The sequence below is a fragment of the Stenella coeruleoalba genome, assembly GCF_951394435.1.
Source record: "Stenella coeruleoalba genome assembly, chromosome: 12".
Classification (NCBI taxonomy): domain Eukaryota; kingdom Metazoa; phylum Chordata; class Mammalia; order Artiodactyla; family Delphinidae; genus Stenella; species Stenella coeruleoalba.
In genome coordinates this window covers 68,811,111-68,837,949 of record NC_137158.1, presented here as the reverse complement: position 1 = coordinate 68,837,949, position 26,839 = coordinate 68,811,111, and the positions used below count along the sequence as shown (strand labels likewise).

Genomic DNA, 26,839 nt, shown 5'->3' with positions numbered 1-26,839 from the left:
TTTTTGCTTTTGCTCAAAATTGCATTTTTTTGCTTTTGCTCAAAATTGCATTTCAGCTGAGTTTAGGATTGCTTGTCTCAAAATTTGCTTTTGCTCAAAATTGCATTTCATCTGAGTTTAGGATTGCTTGTCTGTTTGCTTTCAACAGTATATTTTTAAAGATTATTTACTTTATAGTAGTGGGTTAATGCCTAATTTCCATCACTTCACCAGTCCATGCCTTAGTTGAGTTCCCACTATGTACAAAGTACTACTGGAGGCTTGGGGCTCCACAGGCAAAGGTAAATCATTTCCGGCAAGGTAGTCATTTGTACCCATTCAGGAGGTAGTGGTACTGGGGAGATAAGAGATCAAAATGGAGGGGCCCAAAAGGGTGTTAATGTAAACATATGCAATGTTACTATTACAATTACGTTCCTCTATGATTTTAGTTTATGAGTCTATTACATCAGGGGTCCGCAGCCCCTGGGCTGCAGACCAGTATTGGTTCTCGGCTTGTTAGGAATGGAGCTGTACAGCAGGAGGTGTGCAGCAGGCGGGTGAGTGAGTGAAGCTTCATCTGCCTCTCCCCATCGCTCGTATGACCGCCTGAACTGCTGGCGCACCGCGCCCCCCCAGCCCCCATCTGTGGAAAAATTGTCTTCCATGAAACGGGTCCCTGGTGCCAAAAACACTGGGGACCGCTGTATTGCATAGTATGTTGCATAAGATAAATTTTGTATTTTTAGGATTTAATTTACAATATAAAGATACAGATAGAATTTCTTTTATAAAACTTTTGTTTTATTATCTTCCTTAAAAAGAAAATAAGAACTTTCATAATTATCTGAAATCACAAGATATGTGTTCTTTTCCAGCCCTTCAGAAGCTCCAAAATTGCACTTCTGGCCTTTGAGTAAACAAGAACCTTGGGAATTTCAGAAAGTAGTTCTCTCCTTGGTTATTTTGACACTTGACTTGCCTTTTTCCTTCCAATTCTTTTTTTTTTTTTTTTTTTTTTTGCGGTACGCGGGCCTCTCACTGTTGGGGCCTCTCCCATTGCGGAGCACAGGCTTGGGACGCGCAGGCTCAGCAGCCATGGCTCACGGGCCCAGCCGCTCTGCGGCATGTGGGATCTTCCCAGACCGGGGCACGAACTCGTGTCCCCTGCATCGGCAGGCGGACTCTCAACCACTGCGCCAGCAGGGAAGCCCTTTCCTTCCAATTCTTGCAAACCTTCTCCTACACTCTTGGCTGGATGATCCAGATCTAAGGAGATAACGTATAAGGAAGCATTCTGTAAGCTGGGAGGTATTGTGAATAAGCGTATATTACCATTGTTATTATCACTGTTGTTACTGTTTTCATGGAATCACTGCATTGTCCTACCAAGCATACTTCACTTCTGCAATGTCATAGATGACTGTGACTATCCCAATGTAGAAGCTACTTTCTGCTTGAGCTTAAGAAAATTTGGTTCCCTGATGGGACCTTGTCGTAGGCAAAATGTTGATTTCACCAGACCTGCTATTGGCGTCCTGACTGAGATTGTGAGATTGTCAGAGAAAAGAGGTGATGGGGAGGTTTATGAAGGGAAAAGATTCAGTCTATTTATATTGTGTGGTAATTGTGCGTTGTTTGGCTATCTGGACACCGTGAGGCTCACTTTATAAAACTGATACTTGGTTTTTATAAATATCTTTATTCTTAAAATGAGAGGCTGTTCTTGGTAGTGGTTAAGAGTGCAGGCTCTGGAATTAAATTGTCATGCTTCTCATCCTGATTCCTTCATTTCTAGCTGGGTGAAAACTGGGCAAGCTTTTAATCACTTTGTGCCTCAGTTTTTTAAACTCTAAAATAGGGATAATTTCATTACACGGTAGGGTTGTTATGAAGCTTAAATGGAATAATGCATCTAGAGTAGTTTGCACTCAATATAGATTAAAGAGGAAATAAAATTCTGTGCTGAAGTGATGACATGTACCATTTCTTATACTGTTTTAGGCTCTATTTGATGGAATTTGGTTGAGTTTGATGCTCTGTGTCTTGAGAGGAAGAGAAAGGGACGAGGAGGGGTGGTTAGAGCAGAGGATGCACGTGGAGGAACAGGAAGGAAGGTGCGGGGCTGGGGTAGCCCTTCCTAGACACAAGCCCACGTGCTTTACGGTACTCAGCAGCTTACAGAGTTCTCTTATATACATATCTTCCCTTCAATCCTCACAACAACCCCTATTGTACAGAAATGGGAACTGTGCCTCGGAGATACTCCTTGACTGGCTCCCAGACAAGTAGCCAGAAAGGGGCTCAGGGAGGTCAGAAAAGCAGAACTCCTAGACTTGGGTGGTAATGTCCTTCCAGGACATGGTCCTTCTCCGCTGTATACAAATGTTTATGATAACCTTGGTGCTGAAGCCCAAAGGAGCAGAGGGTCACATGCTGCTGCAGACCTGTGGGGAGGGTATTGGTGGAGATCTGGTGGTAGGGGCGTCTCCTCCTGTGACCCTCAGAGTACTAACCCACCGCTGTTCAGGGCCGGTCTTGCCACCGCTAGGGTTGTAAGTGTCCCCTAGCTCCTCTTGGCCTCTGTGTGACGATTGTGCTTCATTTCTCCGAAGGGCCATTTCGAATTGGTGTTCTATGGGAGAATTTGTCAGTCTGTCCTTCTTGCTAGGGAGGAAGGGAATGAACGTCTATTGAGTGGTCAGACACAAGCGATGCAAGATTAGCAGTATGCATACACCTTAACCTAGGCCTGTTTGGGGTCACTGTGTTGATAAACTTGAAATTACTAACATATATAATCTAAACCTTAGTTTGATTTAAGTAAGTCTTCTGATTGTGAGTCGGTTAAAGTGTACATTTTAAAATGGTGGTTGTTATATAATATGTATTTTACTTTTGGGGGGCGGGTTCTAAGATTAAACACAGCTTTAAAGTTCGATTTTCTCCTTATGCTGGTGGTCCTATTTGTCATATTAAAAATCAAGTGATGAGGGAAAATTCAGTAGAGTGCTCTGGAATTTTAAAAACGTTGAGAACAAATTAAAATTGGAAGAATTAATTTATGCTTGCTAACGAGTAGAGATTGAATTGATTTTAGTGTATTTAAATACATTATTTTTATGAAATCATTTTCTCCTCTGAATAAGAAATTTATATATAGTTGATACAATATGTTTGTCAAATAAATAAATTTGTTTTTATGCATTAAAATTTTGATTAGCGATAATCCTTTTTTTTGATCTATATGCACTGTAGTTTTCAGAGAAGAGGTAGGTAACAGTGACTTTTTTTTTAAGCAGCATCTAGACCAGGTATTCTCAACCTTGATACTGTTGACATTTGAGTCTGGACAGTGCTTTGTTGTGGGTAGGCTGTTTTGTATATTATAGGATGTGTAGTAGCATCCCTGGCTACCCACCAGTAGTCACCAATAGTACCCCCTATTCCCAGTCTTGACAATCAAAAATGTCTCTAGACATTGCGAAAGGTTCCTGAGAGAGCAAAATCATCCTCAGTTGAGAACCATTGATCTAGGATTTTCAATATATACTCAAATCATCTACCTTACCTAAATCTATATTATTTTATAATTTTGAATGGATGTTCAGAATCATACCAAAAAGGAGAAAATACTATATTTATAGAGGCAATAAACTGTACTCATCAATTATGAAAAAATAAGACTTTTCTTCAATATGCATTGAAACGTTTTTTATGAACTCTCAGTTACCATGACAAATCCAATTTACCAGCATTCCAGATGTTTGCATATTCTGTCTCCTCATTTTCTCTCAAAGTAGATGTATGCCTGTGATTCTGAATTAATTTATAACAATGACTTTTTCTTAACTTCACATAACTGGAAATAATAGTGTGGTTTGCCACATATTAAATGCTCTCTCTGATAAGAACATTCTACGTGTTCCTCATGCACATACTGAAAGGCTTCATTGCCTTTACAGATGAGCAGGTGCCTCAGTGAAGCAGTTGTGCAAAAGGTGCTGAAGTTTAGTTTCAGAAACCCCTTTATGGACTTTTTAGTGGATGTTTTAGCATAAGGAGACACATAGATACACTTGGCTATTAACTCCCGTAGGGATACAGACATTTCACTTGGCCCAGGAATTACATGACTGCTTTCTAAAATGTGTTTTGTTAAGGATAGAACATATTTTTTGTTCCTGTGAACCATGAACTGAAGCTTTAGCCAATCAGAGGAAGGAATGGACTGTAGGGTAAAAGGAAGTATTTGTTCCGTTATTATAGTACATGGCCTCTCGCCATCTTTGATAAAGGATTGAAGTGTTGTGCACCCAAAGTCTGCTACCCTCTTGACCCTTCATCAGTCATCAGCCAGACTGTGAGGTTAAGTGAACTGTGGCTCAGTAGGGTAACTATTGTTTAAGCATTGTGTAACTCTTGAAAACGGAAATTACTGACACAGCAGTCTTGCAGTGTGATGTCTTTCTAGTTTTAAGATTATAGACATATGTTTCCTTTCTGTTGCTAATTGTGCCAATTAGAGGTACAAGATAATATATAAGACTTGAAGTTGGGTTATTCAGATGGGTGACCCTGAGACTGTTGGAAGTTTCTTTCTTTTTCAAAATAAGAACATAGACAGAAATGACCTAGCACAAAATTTCAAGAATTTCACATGGGATCCTGTTGGAATTTTTATTGTCTTAAAACCACTAGGGTGCCTTGCAACTCGTGCATGCTGCTCTTCCACTATTCATGTATTAATTACTGAAAGCATATTTTTGTCCACATGTTTTCTGAGTAACTGATAGCACATACAAATCCTTTCATCACATAGCTTATTTTTTTTCTAACTAGCTCAGGAAAACTTTGTAAGAGCTATGTCCAGTATTCACAGCTTTATGTCATCTCATCTCTATATTTATGCCATGTTCTTAAACAAGTAGAGTAATGTATCAGCTGCAGCTGTTGCTGACCAAGGCTGTTAGAGAAGTGGGTGGAGGAAGAATCAGAGATGCTGTGTTCAGGTTCTGTGTTTCAGAAGCATATCTGTTGCAGTCAATCTGTGATGATAACAACTGGCTTGTAGAAGGCAGATAAAGCCAGATATGTGTTTCATCTTTGACCAAATGTACAGTAGCTTGGATGCCCTAGCGATAGGTACTGCTGATAGTTAATAAACTGTTTGCGGATATACGATTGTCTGACTTGTACAATAAGAAATACTCATTAGTGTGAAATATTCATTAGTTTTGGCTGCAGCCTTTCTATAAAGTTATTAACATAAAGCTTGATTTTTAATAGCATGCAACATTTTAAAAGAGGACAAATGAAAATACATAATAGCCAAAGAGTAAAATGTATGTTTTCTGATGTAAGTGGGCAATGATGCTTTCTAATTAAATGTATTTTGATTAAAGTAAATATTTACGCCAAGGCACATATCCAGTTGCTTATTAGAAGAATATTAACACCACACTTACTAGAGCTGGTTAGGAATACTGGACTTAGTATAGTCCTATCTAAGATTTCTCATAACCCACTGGATCTCACCTTTCCCCATCTTCCATCATTCCCATTTTCCAGTTTACCATGAGGGCAGAGAAGAGAACTAAAAATCCCCATCAAAAAATTGTAGCCAGATTTTTATCTTTTTTCCCACTTTTTATAAAGACAGTTCAGGGGAAAGAGAAACCATGTTTTTAGTAGCAGTTAGAAAGGGATAATTAGCCATGATGGGCTGCCTCTCCTTGTTCTTTAATCCTGTTGGGGTAAAATGAAATCCTCATATGGTCAAATCAATTAAGGGAGAGACTTACCTTAAAGATAAAAAGAAAGCCCTTTGACAGCTTTACATATTAGACCTCCCAATAATTCTCCTCACTGTCATTAACATCAGAATACATACTGCTTTTGAGATTGTCTACATGTTTTCTAAGTAACTGATAGCATATACTGATTCATTAGGCTATAGGTGCCTTACAAAGACAGCCTCCCAGACGAAATACTTAACATTAAAGATAGGTGCTTTGATATGGATATACACGTACATTGGACAAAGATAATAAAGGAATTAGCTCTTACCTAATTCTGAAAAAAAGCTTCACAGCGACGTGGAATTTCAGGAACTCTTTATTGCCGAAATATCTGTGTGGCTGGGGGTTGAGGAAAAGGAAGTGCGTGCCAATGTTTATGCTCAGTGACTTATTAATAGCTAACATTTACTGAGTAGTTACTCTGTGCCAGGTGGGAGTGCTTTATATGTACAGTGACCCCTCAGTATCACTGGGGAATTGGTTCCAGGATCCCTGCAGATACCAACAGTTGTGGATGCTCAAGTCGCATATATAAAATGGCATAGTATTTGCATATAACCACAAATCCTCCTTTATACTTTAGATCAGCCCCAGGTTACTTATAATACCTAGTACATTGTAAATGCTAGGTAAATCATCGTAAATACAATGTAAATGCCATGGAAATGTGCAGCAAATTCAAGTTTTGCTTTTTGGAACCTTCTGGAATGTTTTTCTGAATATTTTCAATCCTCCGTTGGTTGAATCCCTAGATGTGGAGCCCATGGATATGGAGGGCCAATTGTATTAACTTATTTAGTTCTCCAACAAGCTTTTGAGGCAGTTACTGTTACTACCTCCACCTTCTAGATGAGGAAACTGAGGCACAAGGAGAATAACATGCTTAAGGTTCTAGAGGTAATAAGAGGCAGAGTATGCCTCTTAACCAATGCACCCTGCTGTCTATCTAATTTAATTTCCATCACAGCCCTGCAAACTAGGGGTTTTCCTCACTTTACAAATTGAAGAAATTGAAGCCTAGAGTTACCTTTGTCAAAGTCACTGGTGGCCAATGGCAGAAGAAGGATTTGAACCAAGGTCTGACTCTCTCGGAGGTCTGTGCCTTTTCACTGCAAGAGGAGGCCTTCTTGGGAAGGCTCAGTGGCCCAGCTGGCACACACAAAACATGGGAGGTCTAACTCTTTCCTTGTAAAGACAGTTAAGGTTATAGATAATCCTGTGTAGGTTGTTCAGAGCTCATCATAAGGCAATAGAGTAGTTGTTTACTGAGGCATGAGAAACCCCTTCTGGCTCAACTCTCTTCCAGAAATCGTCTGCCTCTGTCATCTGCCTGGGTTGTGCTTCAGTTGGTTTGGTGTGCCTCTTTTCAATGCACTGGGCTGTTCTATTCCTGTTTATAAATCTTTTAAGTGTGCACATTGCAGAAGTAATTAAATTGTCATTATAATTTATAGTATGCCTGAAGTCAATCATCTAATTAAACTGCAAGAGAAGAGAGGTGGTGGATTCATATGCATTTATTAAGTTACTGGATTAATTATTCAAGGATTTAGAACGAAGTGAAAGAGAAAACAAATGGTAACACTAGTCTTTAAAGGTTTTTCTATTTCTGCTCTTCTCAGTTCAATAATTTGAGATCCTCACTAGTTAGTAGCATAACCCTAATATCTTTGGGGGGTAACTTTTAATGAATTAGGATTTTTAGGTCTTTCACTCAGCATTTTCTTATAATGCTCCTAGCAGCATTAATGCACACCATCCCACATCCTAACTGAATAAGTAATTAGAAATATAATAGAAAACAAAACTTAAATTCCATGAGTTATATATTTCAGTCCAAATTCTGTCTTGAACTATAAAAATGGTAGCATTTTAAATACCTGGAGTTATTCAGAGGAGATTTGGTTTTCCCAGACCCATAGTGACTGTTAAGATGCTTATTTTCTTATTAAGGAATACAAAAACCACAGCAACAAAAACAAAAACCAAATAGGGTATAATTAAACTCTTGCTGGAGGAAACTATTTTTGAAGAGTTTACTTTTCAATTCTAAGCTCTAGTGCATATATATGTATATTTATTACGTGAGGGGAGAATTGATAACTTGGATAGGTGTTTCAGCCCCTTGGGAAGTAATTACAGTTTGTAATGGAATTGGCTGAATTCGTTCTTTTGGGATTTGGGCCTTCAGGAAAAGGAGAATACTGAGAGACATGATCAGGTGTCATCCATGTGAGTGACAGATTGTGTGCGGTGGATTTCCCCCTCCTCGTGTTTAATTTTTTTGTTTAATTCCAAAAGAGGCAATCCTTAAAAAAAGAAAAGGCAATGGAGAGCGGAATAAAGACATTTAATTGAGTTATGTATTAGCAAATGTACATGCCTAGAAGTTACTAGATTCTCAGACAACTCTTGGATAAACAAGTATCACATGTAAAGATTCCAGTTTCTTTGCCCCTCTATGTGCATATAAGATATCCTCAACTTATAAACAGTTTTCTTGGATAATATTTATTTTTCTTTGCTGAGTCACAAAAGCTGAGTTGACCTGTGAAGTACTTGAATTATTGATAATAATTAAGGAGTTACATACCTGGGTGTCAGTTTCTCTGCAGAAATGCATTCTGAGTGATTTTGGGGAACACAGCTCTTTCTGCTATTGTGGGAGCAGTGTCTCTCCTACATCTGATTTCTAGGCTTCTCCCAGAGTTCTTTTTTTTTTTTTTTTTTGTGGTACGCGGGCCTCTCACTGTTGTGGCCTCTTCCGTTGCAGAGCACAGGCTCCGGACGCGCAGGCTCAGCGTCCATGGCTCATGGGCCCAGCCGCTCTGCGGCATGTGGGATCTTCCCGGACCGGGGCACAAACCCGGTCCCCTGCATCGGCAGGCGGACTCTCAACCACTGCGCCACCAGGGAAGCCCCTGCCAGAGTTCTTGATTGAAGAGTTGGGGGGAGGCTCCTGCTGACACTCTTGTGGGCTGGAGAGTGGGGGAGAGAACCAGTAAAGGTCGGTTTTGGTTTCAGGCTGCAGGACTAGCGGGGAGAGGGCGGCAAAAGAGTGATATCCCCAGTGTGGGTAGTGGAGGGAAAAGGCATCCCCTACAGCCCTTTTGCTGGTCTGGCTGCTTACTGGGTGGTCTTTCCAGTGGAAGAGCAAAAGGTAAATCGTGTACTTTTAATTTGAAAATTGCTAACGCATATATATCCTTTTAATACAGTCTTTGTTTATAGCAGTATAGACATTTTTCCATACTGGAACAAAAGCTACATAAAATAATAAGGATGATATTTAAATAAAGATTTTTCATATAAATGTGTTTTAGGGACCTGTGGACTATAAATATTCCTCAAATCAATGCTCAATGGAATGTGAACTTTTCCGTAGAAAGATATGCATCTAATGAGATCCTAGTTCTTGTCCCAGAGTTTGATAAATTGCAGGCCCTCAAAATGTGTAACATGTAAAAGCATGGTTAGGAGAAGATAGATGTGAATTATTGTGAAAACTTTGATTTGATATTTTTCATTTACTTTAAATCTGGCATGACATTTACTGTTGCATTTGACCTCTTTGGGGAAAGACTTTCTAAACTTATTTCCTCTTTACTTCTAAGAACTCAATTAAATCTGTAGAAGGATTCATAACTTGATATTTGCCATGCACTATCTTTAGAAATATTTTGTAATATTATATCTTATATGCTTTTTTTCACACACACACACACACACACACAAACACACACTGTATTTTATTTTTACAAGAGATAAATAAACTGACACCAAGCGTTGTAAATGGATGACCACAACAGAAGCAACAATGATTGCAGTTACAAAACACGAAACACACTCATACTATGTCATAATATTGACATTCAGTCCAGGAATCCTCCACTGTAACAGCTCCTTTACTTTGCAGTGAAAATTGCTTGTATCTTATATGCTTTTTGATTCACCAGAAAGCAGTATTTTAGAAAGTTTTTTATGCATAATAACCATTAATAGACATTAGTAATGTAAGGAAGTTAATTCGTAATTTCCAAAAAGATCTTAGGTTTTAAAATAAAAGTAGTATCTGTGTTAATGTCAGGAACATTGACAAGGCTGAGAAGAGATTTTGCCTGTATTCAAAATTTATATTAAAGAAACCCAAACTGGTAGAATTCAGAGTTTATTTATACATATAGTTCTGCTATCTGAGGTTTCATATTAAATTTTGTGGTGTTTTATGTATGGAGCTATGGACAGAGAATTTATAAGAAAAATATAACCAAATCTGTTTTTGCCATTTTTATGTATTTCATTTGCTACAGTAACAAATCCATTATTCAATATACTTTTTAACTGTTGGAAGTATTAAAAATTGAGGAAGAAGTGACCCTTGTCTTTCACATCTGGAATCTAATATAAATAAATTTGTTTCATGCTTTCTTGTAATTATGTTAGTCAAACACATGTTTCAATTATTATTAGTGTTTCTTCTCTGTTACGGAGATTTATATAGTGGAAAAAGAGAACATAGGGCTAGATAAAGATTCAGGTATAAAATATTGACAACAGAGTCTTATCGAGATTGCTGGGCTGATGTGCTTCCTTAACTTTATAAACCTAAAATCTGAAAAAATTTTCAAGTGACATTATAAAAATCTAAATACTGTTTCATTGTTGTTGTTGTTGGTTTTAATCATTACATAAATCAATAGCTCTCAAACTATTTTCCCCATCTTCCTGCAGCTGTCCAGAATTACCATCTGCTCTTGCAGGTGGACCAAATTCTAATCTCTGGTAAGGCTTGTCACACTGTCTGGTCTGCTTACTTACCATTTCTTTCTTAGGATCCCACTTTGAAATGGAATCCTTTTCTAAATAGAATTTCCATACACTGAATTTTATCTATTTATAATTTGAAAGTGTGGGGCTGACAACTTTGAACCTAAGAAGACATGAAATTGTTTAGAGGGAAAGGATGAATTTCAAGGGCATTTATTGACAACTTGGAAAGAAAACCAAAACAGATCTTGTTTTCTGGAATATTAAATTTTTAACATCAGCCTGACTGCACAATGTGTATGTGTGTGTGTTTGTGTGTATCTTTTAGAAATTTCTGTTATTTGTGTGGTGCTAGTCTACCTTATCCAAGCACACCTGCAAGAAACAGAATAATTTTGTTAGGCTGGTTATCAGTGCAGTCAATGTTATTGCATCCGATCTTTGGTTTACATGGGACATGGCCTTCCTTTTTCTCCTATGCAGAAACTAAAGATTATTCATCTCAAGCTTATAGTAGTATACATTTGTTAGAGCTCACCATTATTAGCAAATTGCTTCTATAGATCAATCATGTGAGTATTACTACTGGGGAAGGCCATTCTAATTGATCTGGCAATGAACAGGGAAAGACTTTGCTGCTTCCTAATAAAATACAACAGTGATCATGTTTATTTCCAAACATATAGAAGCAAAGAGGCTTTGTTATTCTAGCCAACATTTGCCTTTGTGAATGCACTTCAGCATTTGCATATGCTGCCTGTGCTGCCTTCATTTGTCACTTGTTAGTGACTCTCTTGAGGTGTTTTCCGGTTATCTGATGCATGTACTCTCTAAGTAGATTTTTAACTTCCTTGAAAATCGATCCAAGTCTTCTATGAAATGATGGTTGAATTTTAACTTCTCTTTCTCTTTTATTTTTTCCATAGTTTAATGAAGCACCTAGAAATTAAAGAGGATTTATCTCATTTTAAGAAGTCTATTTATTACTCAGACAAGTTGCAAAATTTGTTAGGAATAAGGCCTTCTACCAGGGCCAGTAGTGACAGTAACAGATAGCTTGTGGAACTTTATAATAGAAGTGAACATATAAGTAATTGAAAAAAATCTTGAAACAGATGATGAGTACTATGAGTTTATTTCTCTCACATTAGGAGCTCATTTAAGTTTTTATCCTCTTGTTCTTCTTAATATTAGTGGGAATCATGTGAAGGCAACACATGAACATTTAAGCATAATTGTGACTCAGAGTTTTTCTTATCCATTTTACAGTTCAGGTCTGAGAGGATCTCTATTTTCTTTGCTGAATTGCTGCCTTTTAAAAGGAGAACTTGTAGGAAGGGGGGAAATGTTTACACTTTCCCTGTTGTGAAGTGTAACCCAAATGAAGATTTTGATTTTGGTTAGAATCCTTCCCTTTCAGTGACTTTCAAAGGATATTACCTCAACTTCTTGCCTAGCGGGACAGCAATAAATATTTTATTTTCAACTTCCTTTAAAAAAATTCTTTCCCTGGTCTTTATTTGGACAAGTTTACGTGGATCAAGTCTTATTGCTTTGCCTCTGAGAGGATGGTGGTGGCTGAGAAAATGCCGCAGACTTCTCTAGTAGTGACCAAAAGTTACAGTATCGGTAAAAGAAAAAAATACAGACAGAAATCTGTGTTTTACTCCTTGTTATATTTCTACAGTGTCTACATGGTCCCTGGCCCCAAAGTAGGCGATCACAAGTGATTCATTTAACAACACTCAGCAGATGTTGTTTTGAGCACCTGGTATGTGCTAGGTGCTCAGCAGAGTTTCCACCTCCAGAAGCTCTGGGTGTAGAAGAAAGGCAGATGTTAACGGACTCAGTGCAGTAGGTGAGGGTTTCCACAGAGGCTGGCACAGAAGGGGGGAGGTTGTGAATAACAGTGGAGGGAAAGAGGCATTCATTCTGATATTAATCAATCACTTGCTGTTTTCTAGGCATTGTTTAAGGTGTCCAGGCTACAGGGAGTAAACAAAACAATACTTCCTCTCTTGAGAAGTTTCTATCCTAGTGTGAGGGACAGATATATATATATCAACCTTCCTAGCACATATGCTTTGTGTGTGTGTGTGTGTGTGTGTGTGTGTGTGTGTGTGTGTGTGTGTGTGAGACTTAGGTAGGGAGAGGAAAAGGTGTGGGGGCAGATGACATTGGAGCAGGGACCTGACCATTCCGGCAGAAGGAACAGCTGCCCTTGTAATAGTGTGGGCTGCATACATATACTTACATGTCCCCTTGAAAGAAAGGAATGAACATTTTAAAGCGAGGAAGAGGGATAGCTTATTATAAATGGGATAATTTAATGTATCAGGCAGGGCATTTGATGCTTTATGCCATGTGTGGGCCACCAGGCTCCATACCTAGGCTTCGGCCAACCTGGAGGTGCCACTGGCCGGCTGCTGGTCCTGGGCACGGCCGTGGAGTTGGAGTGTTGCCCAAGCCCAGGCTGAGATCCTCTTTCCAGAAGGGTGCCCCCCTTCCTCCCTAGGTCCTGACTCTATGCCTCAGCTCTCCTCCCACCCTTGGGTCTTGGCACAGGGAAGGCTCTGGCTTGGAAAGGATGAATCTGACCTAAAATTAAACCTGGAGCTATAATATAAAAAAAAAATGCCATGATTAGGTGTTTACAGTACGGAATCTTCAACAATTAAAGAGAAAAGGTGTGGGTGGGGTAAAAAATAGCAATACCCACACTCTGAAGTTTTTGAGAAAAACAGGAAACTAGTCTTTTTTAACCAGCAATGCCCAGAACTGGTTATTGCAGAGAGGGTTGTTTTTCTAATGCATTGTGGTCAGTGCAGCTGTGCCAGAAGTAGATTTCTGCTCATTATGACAGCTGTCTGTGGATTTCTTCAGCTGACAAACCTATAGAGAGGCAAGCGTAATTATCAGTAGTAACCTGGTTATTATGGCCGGATGGTGCTTGGAAAACAATTTGCACAAGTCCTGAAAGCCCGTGAAAACACAGAAAATAAGAGCGTTTGACCACCAGGCAGCTATTTCCAGGAGTTGTGACTGACCCAGACCTGTGAACCATACAATAGCTTATTGTAGATGGACAGTTTGAATTCTCTCTTTATTTGGATTTTTTTAAAGTTGCCAGACAACATTTGATGGCAAGTGACATAATATTTTTTCTAATTTGCTCATTAACTCAAGCTCTACTTTCTAACAGTGTTTTAGACCTCTTTATCTTTTGCTTATATTTGCTGGTTGGTGGCAATTAAATATGATTTAAAAAGTAAAATTGTTGAAGTCATAGAGATGTTGTCTCTGGCTCTCAGAATCTCACAAATGCACCCTTACTGCTGCCTTTGTGAAATAGGAAAAATGATTACAGAAGGGATCGTTTGGGCAATTATTGATTACTTCTGTGTTCTTTTGAATAAGGTAAAATGCTTTAGAACCAAAGTGAAAAAGAGCAGTTCCCTTTATCTGCACTTATTCGTATACGGAAGACCAGGTTAGTACAGACTAGTCACTGAGGTTTCCCCTCAACTTCCTGTGTGGGTTCAGTGTTATTGGGGAGCCCCTCTAAACCAGAGCACTCTCTTGCAGGCCATTTCTTTGTGCACGTGGAGATGTCATCTTTTTAAGGATAAAAAGGGGTTGAGTAATAGAACCTAGAGTTGATTACTTAGCGCATTTTATGGTCACCAAGCCAAGCATTTGGTCTGTGCATTGAAGGATTTACGCTTGTCTGTTTGCATCAGACTTTACACTTATCTCTTTAATAAGTAAATTATGCTTCTCTCTGGTGAAACTTGTTTGCAGTGCTTGATCCAGGCGGTGTGCCTGGGCTAAGCAATTCCCCCTGTCCAGCTGACTGCCCAGTCTGCTCCAAAAGGGCAGTCGTTACTGCTATTGATTTTTGTAGCGTGTTGGTCATGTTAGAGTTATTTGCAATGAAAGGGAAGTCAACTCCTTGCATCTGCCTTTTTGTTTCACTACAAAAGTACTGTATACCAACACTTTAGTCTCTTGGTGGCAGTAACAGGACTCAAGGGAGATTCTTTTCCCTCCTTTTTCTAGGGGCAGCCTGGGGAGCAGTAGGTGGACTGGGGGGGCATGAAGCTCACCCTATTTTTAACCATTTGCAACCTGCTTCCTAGTGAAATGGGATGGGAGTACCTGCCATTTCCCCCTCACCAGCATGTGGCCAAAAGTAATGAGATAACGGTTGTCAAGTACTCTCAAATGCAGATGACAGATGATTTAAAAAGTACCAGCTCTGGGCTTCCCTGGTGGCACAGTGGTTGAGAGTCTGCCTGCCGGTGCAGGGGACAAGGGTTCATGCCCTGGTCCGGGAGGATCCCACATGCCGCGGAGCGGCTAGGCCCGTGAGCCATGGCCGTTGAGCCTGTGCGTCCGGAGCCTGTGCTCCGCAACGGGAGAGGCCACAACAGTGAGAGGCCCGTGTACCGCAAAAAAAAAAAAAAAAAAAAAAAAGTACCAGCTCTTACTGAGAAAAACAAAACAATAAATGCACCCAGCAAACAAACATGTTTTATTAGAATGCCTCCTATTTCAAACACATTAAAATACTGGTTTTTACCTGGGAAAACATAGCCCTGGGAATGTGTGATAATGTTGAAATGGCAGAAAAAAAGGCTTTTTATTACTTTCCCTCCTTCTCTAGAATGGTGTATTTTTAATATATTTTCACATTCAGATTTTTTAAATCTTGAGGACTAGAAATATAACCTTTTACTTTTCAGACTTGGTAGAGCCTGAGGCTATCATTGACATTATTACTTTTAAATAGCCCCACTAAGCATATGAACAGAAAAAACACAGAGTAGAAATCTCAGTGGGGAGACGGGGGGTGGGGGTGGGGGGGGTAGGGGGTGGTGGGGTGGTGGTGGGGGGGCGGGCGGGGGGGGGAACCATACCCATTCCTTCAGTAGAGCAATGAATGGAAATCCCAGTAGATCCTGCAGCAATGCTGAGCGGTTCCCCAGAACTAATCTGGGTCTCTACCAAAGGGCTATTAAGATGTAAAGTATGTGTCTGTTAACTACTAAAGGGTCCTCAAATTCCTATTGTTGTTGCCCTCCCATTTTGCTTTCCTTGGCCATTGTTACGACAGAGACATAGTTCAAAACACACTGTGCTCTTTTTCTGTCCTTCCTAATGAGAAGGTGGTGCTTGGAGGTGATGCCTGTTTGTGCAGGAGGCTGTGGCTGCCGAGGCCAGTGTGTGATGATTAGCCCTTTCCTGAGGTGCACACTTGGAGATTGTCCCTTGATGTCTTGCTGTCATCATTCCTAATATAGTCTGAAGCTAAACGGAGACTCGCTGTGTCAAGCTTGGGGCCAAAAGGTTTCTCTTGCGGGGACCGGGTGGACTGTGTGCTGTATTCCCAGGCACCCCACAAGTGGAGCCTTCACTGTGGAGGGTTTCACAAAGGGACTTGACCTACTTTCTCTGGAGCAGCCCCGCTTCTCATTACCATCTGGGAAGAAAACCATCATGGTGGTGAGACTCGAAAGGGAGGTCGGAGATGACTAAGTCAAACTCTTTCTCTTCTTAGTTGAAGAGAGGGCCAGAAAGAGGTTGCCAGGGTCGTGGAACTCTTTGTGTCCTGATTAGTGGCTCTGCTTTCATTCCTTTTCACACGGACAGCACGGTAAGGCTTTTCCTGGGGGAGATGGTTACTTTAATACTAGTGAGCTGTGAGCATTTCAGGAACTAGCTGACGTGCCTAGGCTGTCATTGGATGCTAGGGGAAGAATACGGCCGCTGTTTATGGAAATGCTTAAGGAACAGGATGTGGCCTTGATGGCAGGGTTTACATTCACAGAGGAGCGTGCACACCATGCCGCTCTAGGAAACTGCCATGTGATCCAGGTGATACACCAAGTTTGTGCCATACCCTTTCTGCCATCCTCTCGAAGTGTGGCTCTCCAGCTTTAATGACATCAGCGAAAAAACAGATGTAATTCTTTGTAACGCTGAATAGTGCTGTTGGTTGTTCGCAGAATTTCTCTTAGTTGGGCATGATCTTCACAGTCTGTCTCAGTGATTTGTGTCATAATCACTCGCTTAAACACATCAGGAGCACAGTTCACAGGTAACAGAAAGTTACTGCAGCACAAAGGTTAGAGGGTTTCTCAACTTTGGTGCCATTAACGTTAGGGGATGGGTAATTCTTTGTTGTAGAGGGCTGTTCTGTGCATTGTAGGATATTTTCCGGCGTCCCTGGCTTCTACCCACTAGATGACAATAGCACACATCCTCCCTGGTCATAACAAGTAGAAATAACCCCAGACGTGGCCCTGCGTCCCTTGGGGGGCAAAATCACCCTGGTTGTGAACCACTGTAGGCTGACGGTCAATCTTGGTAGGACGACGCATCCACCAGACTGAAGCAGGTTGTCATTAACAACATACAGCTTGACTCTAAGGAGCCAGAGTCAGAAGTAAGGATTGGGAGGGTTAAATTACTAAATAACGAACATTCCTCGTCAGTGAATAGCAACCTAAACCGGGGATTTCCCTTGCTGGCTTGTGGCAGGAATTCCCTTTCTCTTCCTCTCGCCCGCCGCCCTCAACTGTAGGACGCTCCCTTTTCAGGACTGCCCTAGCTTCCGATTCACTTTCTCTTCCGCTCTTCTGCCATGTCTGTCTGTTGCCACCAGGGACTGGTCCACCACTGCTGCCTCTGCAAAAGCCTAGAGCCACTGGGATCTTCCAGCTGATGCCGCTGACCCATCACTCTGATCCTGGGGAAAGCGTCTTGCTATTCTTACTTCGTTATTTACTTATTAGAATTTTACCTAAATTTTTATGGCCCGTGTAGGGAACCGTGAGGAGGAGTTTCGTATCCAATGGACGCCAGTCCGCAGTGTGACTATTTTTTTCTAATAGAAGCTATGCCATATAAGGTGAGTAAGCCCCAAAGTCCACTTATTACATTGACTTAGGCTAATTCTCAATCAGGTTATATAAACTTCTGAAGGCTAGCCTGGAATGCCAACCACTATTTGTGACACAGGTTCCAGAGGGACACATTCCAAATTTCAAATAGTAAGTTTAAAAGCAAACTTTTAGAACACAACTTACGTTAAGTGGGAGCCACTTTGGCAGGCTGGCAGATGAGATGTAGTAGTCCAGCTTGCACCTGTTTCAAGCAAGTTCTTCCCCCAAACCACAAAGAGACCCTCAGATAGGCAGCTCAGACTCTCTCCCTTCCATTGGGACTGAACCTTCTTACCCTAAGTCCCAGACTTGGCAGGCAGACGAGCTGGACCAGCTACGGTTTGCTTCTCTGATGTGGAAAAAATAGGACTCTGGCAATCTCCTTGGATTCCATTTGGACATGCTTGTGTGTATAATCTCTGCCAAGTGAACTTAGGCTGCCAGAGTTTGCCAAAAGAGGAAGAGAAGAACACCTTAATCTATGGGTTGAGATACTAAATGAAGGAAATCAATAAGAAAACAATTGGAATCTTAGCAGGTCTAGAAATAGTAAGAGAAAGATATATGCTGTGCAAGTGTGCAATTAAACTAAGGAGAGTTTGGATTAATTAAAAGATAAGTACAAAAAATTACCTTACTCTTTGTTTCTACATCAAATCACAAACATTTACATCAAATTTGTCAAAGATAGGGATGCTTTTCATTTTAGACTAGAAACATCCAATGGAAAAGAAGCCTACTCCAGGACTTGAAAGGGTCTTCCAATTCTGATAATCCTATGGGTATTTTTCCCTTTCCCTCTAAATTTGTCAAGTTGCACACATTAATATGTTAGACTGAGTGATAAATCTATGCAAGCTAGAATATAAGAATGGTAGCCAATGACTTCTTTGGGGAAGTTTCTAGAACACCTATACTGATGATTTTCAAATTAGATTTTCAGGGTATCCTGGAACATCTAGAAGTTTTGAAAAAAGTATAGTTGTGGTGGATTTGACATGTGTCTGTTTTAATCACCTCTAAATTTGAGGCTTCAGATCATGACAGGAGGGAGGCTTAGACCCCAACTTTAAAATAGTGTACATTTAGGAAAGAGTTGCCTTACTCAAATACTATTACATAGCTTTCTGATTACACAGCATGCCTTTTGTTTGGAATTTACACAGTAACAGTCTGTTTTCAATGTCCGTCCATCACTAGCCCCTAAGTTCCATGAGGACAAGAACCATGGCTTTGGGAGTACACAATTTTTTGTTGAATGAATAATCGAATAAATGAGGGGAAAAAATTAATCATGAACATTTTATAAGAAAAGCAGACTGCTTTCTTTTTTATAGAAAAATAAAATATAGAAATTTTCCAATAATGAAGTTAAAAGAAAATTGAAAAGAATGTCATGTAGTGAAGTTTTGTTTCCTTTTTGGAAATTTTTGGCTTTTTTTAAGAACAAAGAAATATTGTGTTTTCTAGAGAAGGAGAGAATGGCATGCCCTGCAAAATTAATCTAGTGGAACATGGGCATATAAAGTCCTCTAAACCTATCAATTTTAGTCTTAGTTTATAGTAATAAACACTTTTTAGTGCCAGAGTAAATTAGGACAATGATCTGGGTAAAAGAATACTCTTGAGCTGTATAAGATTTTGACTTTGTTGCCAAACTTAGAGCAATGACCTTCATTCTAAGCATGAAAGCCTTCCATCGTCGTCGTATAAAGACCTGGTTGACCCACCCAAAACTCCGTTGCCATGTGGTTCAGTAGTACCAACATAGATAGTGAGTAATCAGGAATGGTTCAGTATATTAAACTTTCTTTGGTTTGGCACTGATGGTCCATTTGCCAGATCAAAATCATGAGTAGAACTGAAAATTGAGTGCAAGTAACTACAGGGTACTTGGATTTCTTCAACTCGAGAATCTTTTTATATTGCCACTATGTGTATCTTTTCAAGAGCATTGGTTTAGAGTCAGACTCACTGGATTAAAAAGCCATTTTCAGCACTTACTGTGAGGCCATGGACAAGTTTCTTAAACTCTTGGGGCCTTAAGTCCTCTCTAAGGAAGGTAGTAATGGTACCTGCCTCATAAAAGATTTAATGGGAAAATACACATAAATCACTTAGTACATTGCTGGAACACAAGGACTCAGTAAATGTTGATTGTTGATATCATTCTATGTGATGATTGTTTCAAACTCCATTACTATTTCTAGATCTTTCATTTTCTTAAGGTTTTCAGTAGTAAGCCCAAACTTTTAAGCTTCCTTTTTATGGAAGTCAGAGTCTAAACAGAGTCAAGGCTGCCAAAACTATCTGCTACATCTTATAAAGAGATAAGATAATGCTTGTTTTATGTGTGTGGGCCTCCATATGAAAGAATCACAACCCTAAATCTTGCCAGACCGAGGGCAGGTGGATCCCACTCTTGGCTGGGAACCAAAATCCTATTACCAGGCCTTATTTATTTCAGGCCTGATAAAGATGCTTCCCCTGGGTGATTTTTTTTTTTTTCTCATCTCTTATTTAAAACATAAAGACCAAGGGAGTTGGAAACCTATAAATTAAACTTATAAAAGAAGTACAAAAGTGCTTCTATTATTTTTATATTTTCCAGAAACTGACTTTATAAGTCATTTTCAAAGTTCTAGAGAAACTCCTTTTTTCCTGAATTTTTCATCACATGAGTGAAACTGGGTTTCCAGTTATAATCATGCAACACAAACCATCACATGAACATTAATATGTTTACCTTGGTAAAATTTCTTGTTTACTCTTTTTAGGACTTCTTTTTCATGTAGTGACTTTCAGGGTGCGGATCACTGAGGGGCATGACCCCAGACTGAGCAGTCTGAGTTAGTCATGAGGTGGCAAGCGTGGGGGAGGTCAGCGGACCTTTTAGGGGGCTCTTCAGAAATCTTCCTGGTACACTTACCGGGAACTTGTGATCGCCAGGTTTAGGAATTGCCTCCTCTTTGTCATGAGCAGTTTCTTTCATCTTGCACAGTTTAAATTTGGTTTTGATATTTCCCAGTGGAAGTTGTTATTATTGCACAGAGTTAAAATCTGTTTTAAAATAAGGGATTTAAGTGGATCATCTGTAAAGTTTTGTTCAGCTTGAAAATCCTATGATCAAAGTTCACCTTTTTGCCTTTTAGTAGTTTTACTTTTAAGATGTCTCCAGTTTCGTGTGAAATCTTGCTGATTCCTTTTGGTTCCCCAAATCAATATTAGTAGTTAATTGTTGAGAATTTGAAATTTTACTTTAACACAGTCAAGTTTTAATTATGTCTCTCCACTGTGGCTAAAATGTAATCTTGTTAGAACACTTTTTTTTTTTTCAGGACTATAGCTTTTAAAATTAAACAAGGTCAAATATCTTCCATTTTGGAAGTAAACAAACAAGCAAACTGAAACCAATAATCGTAATGGCTTGTCTAGCTCATATGTTATCTATCTCAGCTGCATAATGGTTTTGGCCACCTGCTTTAGAAAGGAATCTCAGTAACCTCTTAATTTTGAAATTCAGTGAAATCTTTTAGGTCTTTGCCTTTTTTACCTAGTTTTGATTTATATTTGACACTATCATTTAATTTTTTCTCCACTTGGCTCTGTGATGCTGTGACCTGGTACCCACCTCTGTTCTCAGCCCCTTCCCACACTACTCAGTTTCTGTGGCTTTCCCCAAAGTGCAGCCCTTGTGCCTCTTCTCTCTGTAGCTTCCCAAACCGCTGACAAGGCCCATTGTTTCAAGTATCACCCTAGATGCCGACGATGCTAGTGGTCTTCTAAACAGGGTTTTCAGCTTGCATATTCTTGTGGGTTTTATATCTATATGTCCCGCTATCTGCTTGGACATTTCTATCTGAGTATTCTTAAGGCACCTCAAACCTAGTTTGTTATAAAACGGAATATACTCTATTTCCTTTCAAACTTGGTTTTCTCCTTGTTTACCTGACAAGCTTCTGCTGATTACTCCAGGTTCATTTCAAGTGTCTCCATTCTCAGCCCTTCCTTGATCCGTACACCTCACTCTCCTGTGGGCCCTATTGTAACTTGTACTACAGCACTTTTCATCCTACCTGCAAGCCAGGTGTTCGTTGAGATCAGAAAACACATTTGTGTGCCTTCGGATGCAGCACAGTGCCTGGTGTGGGATAGGTACTTAGAAAATGATTGCTGAATATGTTAACAGGTGACAGAAACTGCAAATTATAGATATTGAAATAGGAAACAAAATTTTTATTTCACCAGGCAGAAACGTTTGTAAGTGGTTGGGTAGTAAAAAGGTATTTTCTTATAGTTTTACAGAAAATGAAACCTTTGTTGGTTAGATGTAGATCCTAGGACTTCAGAAGGGAAGAGAAGCCTGTATTTCCTTCCTAGACTCATGGTCGACCCGGTACTTGCACTTGGTTTGAGTGGAGACTCATTCATGGAGTCCTGGTAGCAGGTGTAGTTTTCTGAGTGGTTTTCCCAGCTATTTCAAAAAGCATCTGAATGCGCAGAGCAGAGCTCAGCTATCAGCTGGGAGAACATTTAGGTGTAATTTTTTCCTAGATGCACTTCCTCTCCACTTACTCTTCATTCCCAAATGGGGCTATGTGGGTCAGGATACGGGGATGATATATAGGCTTCTGTTTACTTCGGCAGAAAGTAGTGAAAAATAACGGTTTAATTTACAGAGTGCTAACCCCTGCTCCATCCTCCCTCCCTGCCCCCATACACACAGATAAAATTGTGTATCTGGGTGGGCTAGTCACACCCATTTAAAATCATCTCTAAATCCACTCATATTATCCTTTGGTACCAGTAGCTTCATCACATTGCATTGAAGGAGTATTAAAAAAAAAAGTTTGTTATTGGAATCTTTATGTTGTTGGGATCAGCTTCTAACTAAATGGAATAGGTATAATCTTAATGGATTCATCCATGTTAAGTTTTAAAATGAGGTCTTAGCAGTGAAGACTCATCTCTGACTGTCCTGTATGTAAGATGAAGTTCTCTGCACTGTGATACTGGACCACTGCAGAATTATGTTATGTAACTATTTCCCTTTTGGCATTCATAGAAACAAGAACTATGTCTCCAGAGGTCATCCCACATTGAGCAACAATTTTAAATACATGAATAAAAATTCCATCTGGCTTTCTTAATACTTCACATAGATTTGTCTTTTTGTTGTATTTTGTAGCCTTATACTGGCTTGGTAGTCTTTTATGAGGAACAACAAACAACACATCCTGTTTTTATAATATCCAGCACAAATCCCAGTGGAATTATTTCAGAAATAGCTAAGGTTCTTCTTATATCAGTTAGCAGTTTTTTTGAAATTTCCATTATTTAATGTTTCTCCTCAAAGTCTTAGAAGTGTAACTAAAACAAAATTGATTTGTGTCCTCGGGCACCTAAGTCCCGCTAAGTGTTAATGGTCCAGGGTTTTTATATTGAGTTTGAAGATAACGGAAGAGCAATGGTGACCATTTTAAATTGCAAATATTTGTAAAACTCTTTTTGATCTTTTTTTTTTCCCCTTCCATTTCACGGTTTCATCTTTTTGAAATTCTGCAGGATTAACTTTGCTTATGTTCAAATAAGTTAAAATTGAATGGAAAAGATATTTTTAAAGGGTTGCACTATGGCTTTAGGACTGGTGAAAGAGCCAGAACGATGATTCAGAAGCTGAAAATAACTCTACATTTTATGCAATCAAGTAAAACTCTGTACCTTGGCCTTCCCCACACCGGATTAGCAAGGAGTTGGAAGTTATTCTGCCCCCAGCATGCCACTAGGGATGACTAGCTGGGCTGTGACAACCTGCCGCCTAAACGGAGCATGTGCGGCTAGAAGGATAACCCTGACGTACTGGGTGGATTAGAGTTGAGTGACCTCAACTCATATTCATTTCCTCGGAAAGGAAAGCTCACAGGGCCCTTTCTGTGCTAAGGGGTGTTGATGCGGTGTGGGTTCTCACGGTGGCACCCAGTCACTCCAGTGGCCTACGTGTGCCATGTTTCCCTGGGATGCTTGCTTCCTTGAAAGGGCTTCGGTTCATTCACATTTATCCTGGTCCTGAGGAATCACATTTTAAGATTACAGAAGGGAGAGTGGTTGATTAATTTTTCTTTTACTTTCTTACAGATTTTCCTTTCTTACTTTGTTTTCTGTATGTTTCTATGCAAAAAGCTATACAATAAAGGGGGGAGGAGAGAAGATAATTAATTCCTGAATGAACTCCCATTTCTGTTGAGCAAGTAGGGCAAACTTTTCCAGGTAGAACATTCTAGGTTCAAAAGCTGAGTCATCTTTGTGACAGAGTTTGATGCCTCACCGTAAGTTCTTGTTACTCAAAATGGGACTCTATGCTGTGTCCTGTCAAATAAATAAAACTGTCAGGTTATAATTAACATGCAGTGCTTCTCTAATTAAACAGAATTGATGGGAAATATCTGGGAGGATATTAGCAATGGAACAGTGATGTTTGCATTTAAATGATCTTAATTACCCCTTAGACTTAATGCCCTATTAAGATGGACCGGAGAATGTCACGTCTCACTTAGCCCTATTGTTTGAGACAGTGGCTGCAAGCTGAAAAGGACCAGAGTGCATTCACTTGCATTATGATGTCTGCTTTTGCGGACAGAAGGTTTGGGAATGTATGTTCTTTGCTGTTCTTTCTTTCTTTCTTTTTTTCTTCAAAGGAAATTAAATCACATCCCTGACAGGAGAGGGTAAAATCTCTGAGCAGACCTCCCCAGTGCTTGGAATTCACAGACTCTACCCTGTCCCAGTTTGCTATTATCCTAAGGCAACACACTCCCCTGCCGCTCTTTGCGTCTTTGGCTGCTCGCCAGCCTCCCAGGGCCTCCGGCTTTGATGTGAGGAGCAGGCTGTCCTCGGGCCAGCCTTTTGTTGCTGCCCTGGCCTGGGCTTCACTCACCCACAAGGCCAGAAGGGATGTCCTGTCTCGCAGTATACATTTCGACAGCCCAAGTCATCATCAGGGGTTTCTAACCGCCCCCCCCACAACGAGGCAGAGAGAGCTGCCTTTGTGTCACCACAAGTGGCTGACCCCAGCCGCCCAGCTCGCTCTGCTGGCTTTTGGTGCCTGTCCTCAGGGGAGGGCCTCTCTGCCTGGGGGAAGACACCAGCTCTGCCAGGTTGGCTGTCAGTCTGAAGGGCCTCCTTGGCAGGGCTCAGGGGAACCGACTCGACGAGTTGAACAGCTTCCTCTGGGGACTGTGAATCGACCTTCATTTGATCTAGGCCTGGCAGCCCGGTTAGTGAGGACATCAGTTCTGACTCGGGGAAATCTCTCTTAACTGAACCTATTTCCACCATGGTTCCGGGCTTGCAGTTAGAAGTCGGTACCATTGTAAATTTAACTCTTAAAACTTCTGGTAATATCTGTGGGTAATTCTAAAAGTAGGTGGATGCATAAATACAGAGGATTACAAGGAGAGATACCAGGGAAGAAAAAATGGGGCTATGTCTTATGACTAACCAAAAGGCCAGCTCCGAGCCAAAGGGAGGAGAGAGAGAGAGAAAGAGAGAGAATATTTCTCTTCGATGAACTGTCTTCAGAAGGGCCAATTTGATTCAAATAGAAATGGCCTTACAAAACTGAAAGCAGACCATGTCTCCTTGTAGTTTATGGCACAGTACCTTGCCCTGGATCTTCACAGGATTTAGTGATCGCATCTCCCACAGAGGGTGGCTTTCTTGCTTCTATTCTAGTAAAACCCACTCCCCAAATATACCTCTTTGCCAGCCATTATTTATTCATTTGTATTAAGTTTTATAATCTTCCAAGTTTTTTGTTTGTTTGTTTTCATAAAGTAAATTCTTTTCCTAATGAGAGTGTATTACATTTTTGGCAGCCAAGGATGAAAAAGATGATTAGCTCTTTCTTGCAGTAGATGGGGAGTCCAGCCTGAAGGATCCCATGACCTAGTCAGGGGAGGACACCTGAAAGGGTTCAGAATAGAAAGGGGAAGAGATTTGTAGACGATAAACTTCACAGTCTTATTAGGGCATGCCCGTTTGCCTTCTATTTAGTATTTTGCAACCATTCATGGGTAACAGTTAATTTAGCAGTCTCATATTAATCTCTTTTTCTTGTCATTAATGAGGATACGCCTGAGTGGATTAGTGGGGCGTAGGGGAGAGTAGTGGGGGAGTAGGTAACCAGCCGTGCATCCTGAATACCAGGGCTTCATTTAGCACAGCTGTAGTGATGAATGTATCTTATGTTCAAGTTTCCAGACTTTGAACTTGCAGAGTTTTGTCATAATCTATTACCTAAATTCCATCTTCCAGCAAGCACAGGGAAGTTTTGTAGCACAGAAACATAGAAGGGACAGTAGTTGTGGTTAAACCATAGTCATGGCATTTAACATTCATGTGAAGTGTAATATTTGCAGGTAGCTCACATATCATTTCTTATTGTTTACGATAAGGTGATAAGGTTGGCAGTGCCAAAGACAGAACTGGAACTCGGTGAGATTGTTGACCTGCCTTGGGATTGCTAAAACCTACTGTTTCTCTTTCAAACGTTCCCTCCTACAGCTTAATAGGTATCCTCATTGCCCTATAATTTTCTTTAGTAAAAAAAGTGTGGAGTTTGAATTTTCATGTTTATATTGACCCTTGCGATCCTCTGTTCCTTTTCAGTTGAATCCATTGGACAATATATCTGACATACTGGGGGTTGATGGGAAAAGTTCTCTAAGGAGATTTAAAAAAAAACAGGGCTTCCCTGGTGGCGCAGTGGTTGAGAGTCCGCCTGCCGATGCAGGGGACACAGGTTCGTGCCCCGGTCCGGGAAGATCCCACATGCCGCGGAGCGGCTGGGCCCGTGAGCCGTGGCCGCTGAGCCTGCGCGTCCGGAGCCTGTGCTCTGCAACGGGAGAGACCACAGCAGTGAGAGGCCCACGTACCGCAAAAAAGAAAAAAACCAAAAGCCTTAGGTTATAATTCATTAATAATTTCATTCTGTTTCTGGATGTGTTTTCTTCCCATCGTCAGCCAGCGTGGGAGGAAAGGGAAGAATAATGCTGGAGCCGGGGGTGTTGTGTGGGTATGTGCCATCCAAAAGTATCTTCTAGGAGAAAAAAAGTGTTTATTTTTATAATAAAAGTAGAATTCAAACACTCTGAATAACAGAAAATTATTAATGCTATTGTAGTGAAAAGTTAATCCTAATGCTGTTAAAATCATTAATCATTAAAGACATCAGTTAATCAAAGGCATACACTGCATAAATATATATACAAAAATGGTAACTTTGTGGTACCAGGCTTAAACCTATCAAATGTCATTAATAACTATCGATGTTGCCAGTGAAGAAAA

The 26,839-nt window shown here is 40.2% G+C and overlaps 1 protein-coding gene across 18 annotated transcripts in view; it reads left to right on the top strand.

Moving 5' to 3' along the window:
* The window catches only part of HIVEP2 (HIVEP zinc finger 2), a 192,806-nt gene that overhangs the window by 74,354 nt on the left and 91,613 nt on the right, over positions 1–26,839 (top strand). For 2 of the 18 annotated variants that reach the window (XM_079939546.1, XM_079939543.1), the window contains one exon: positions 17,376–17,460. The exons of 15 other annotated variants lie outside the window; for them this stretch is intronic. The gene's annotated coding sequence lies outside the window, so the exon portion shown is untranslated. Of the gene's footprint in view, positions 1–17,375; positions 17,461–26,515; positions 26,568–26,839 lie in introns of all 18 variants that reach the window. One more of the 18 variants, XM_079939545.1, reaches the window with a different exon arrangement.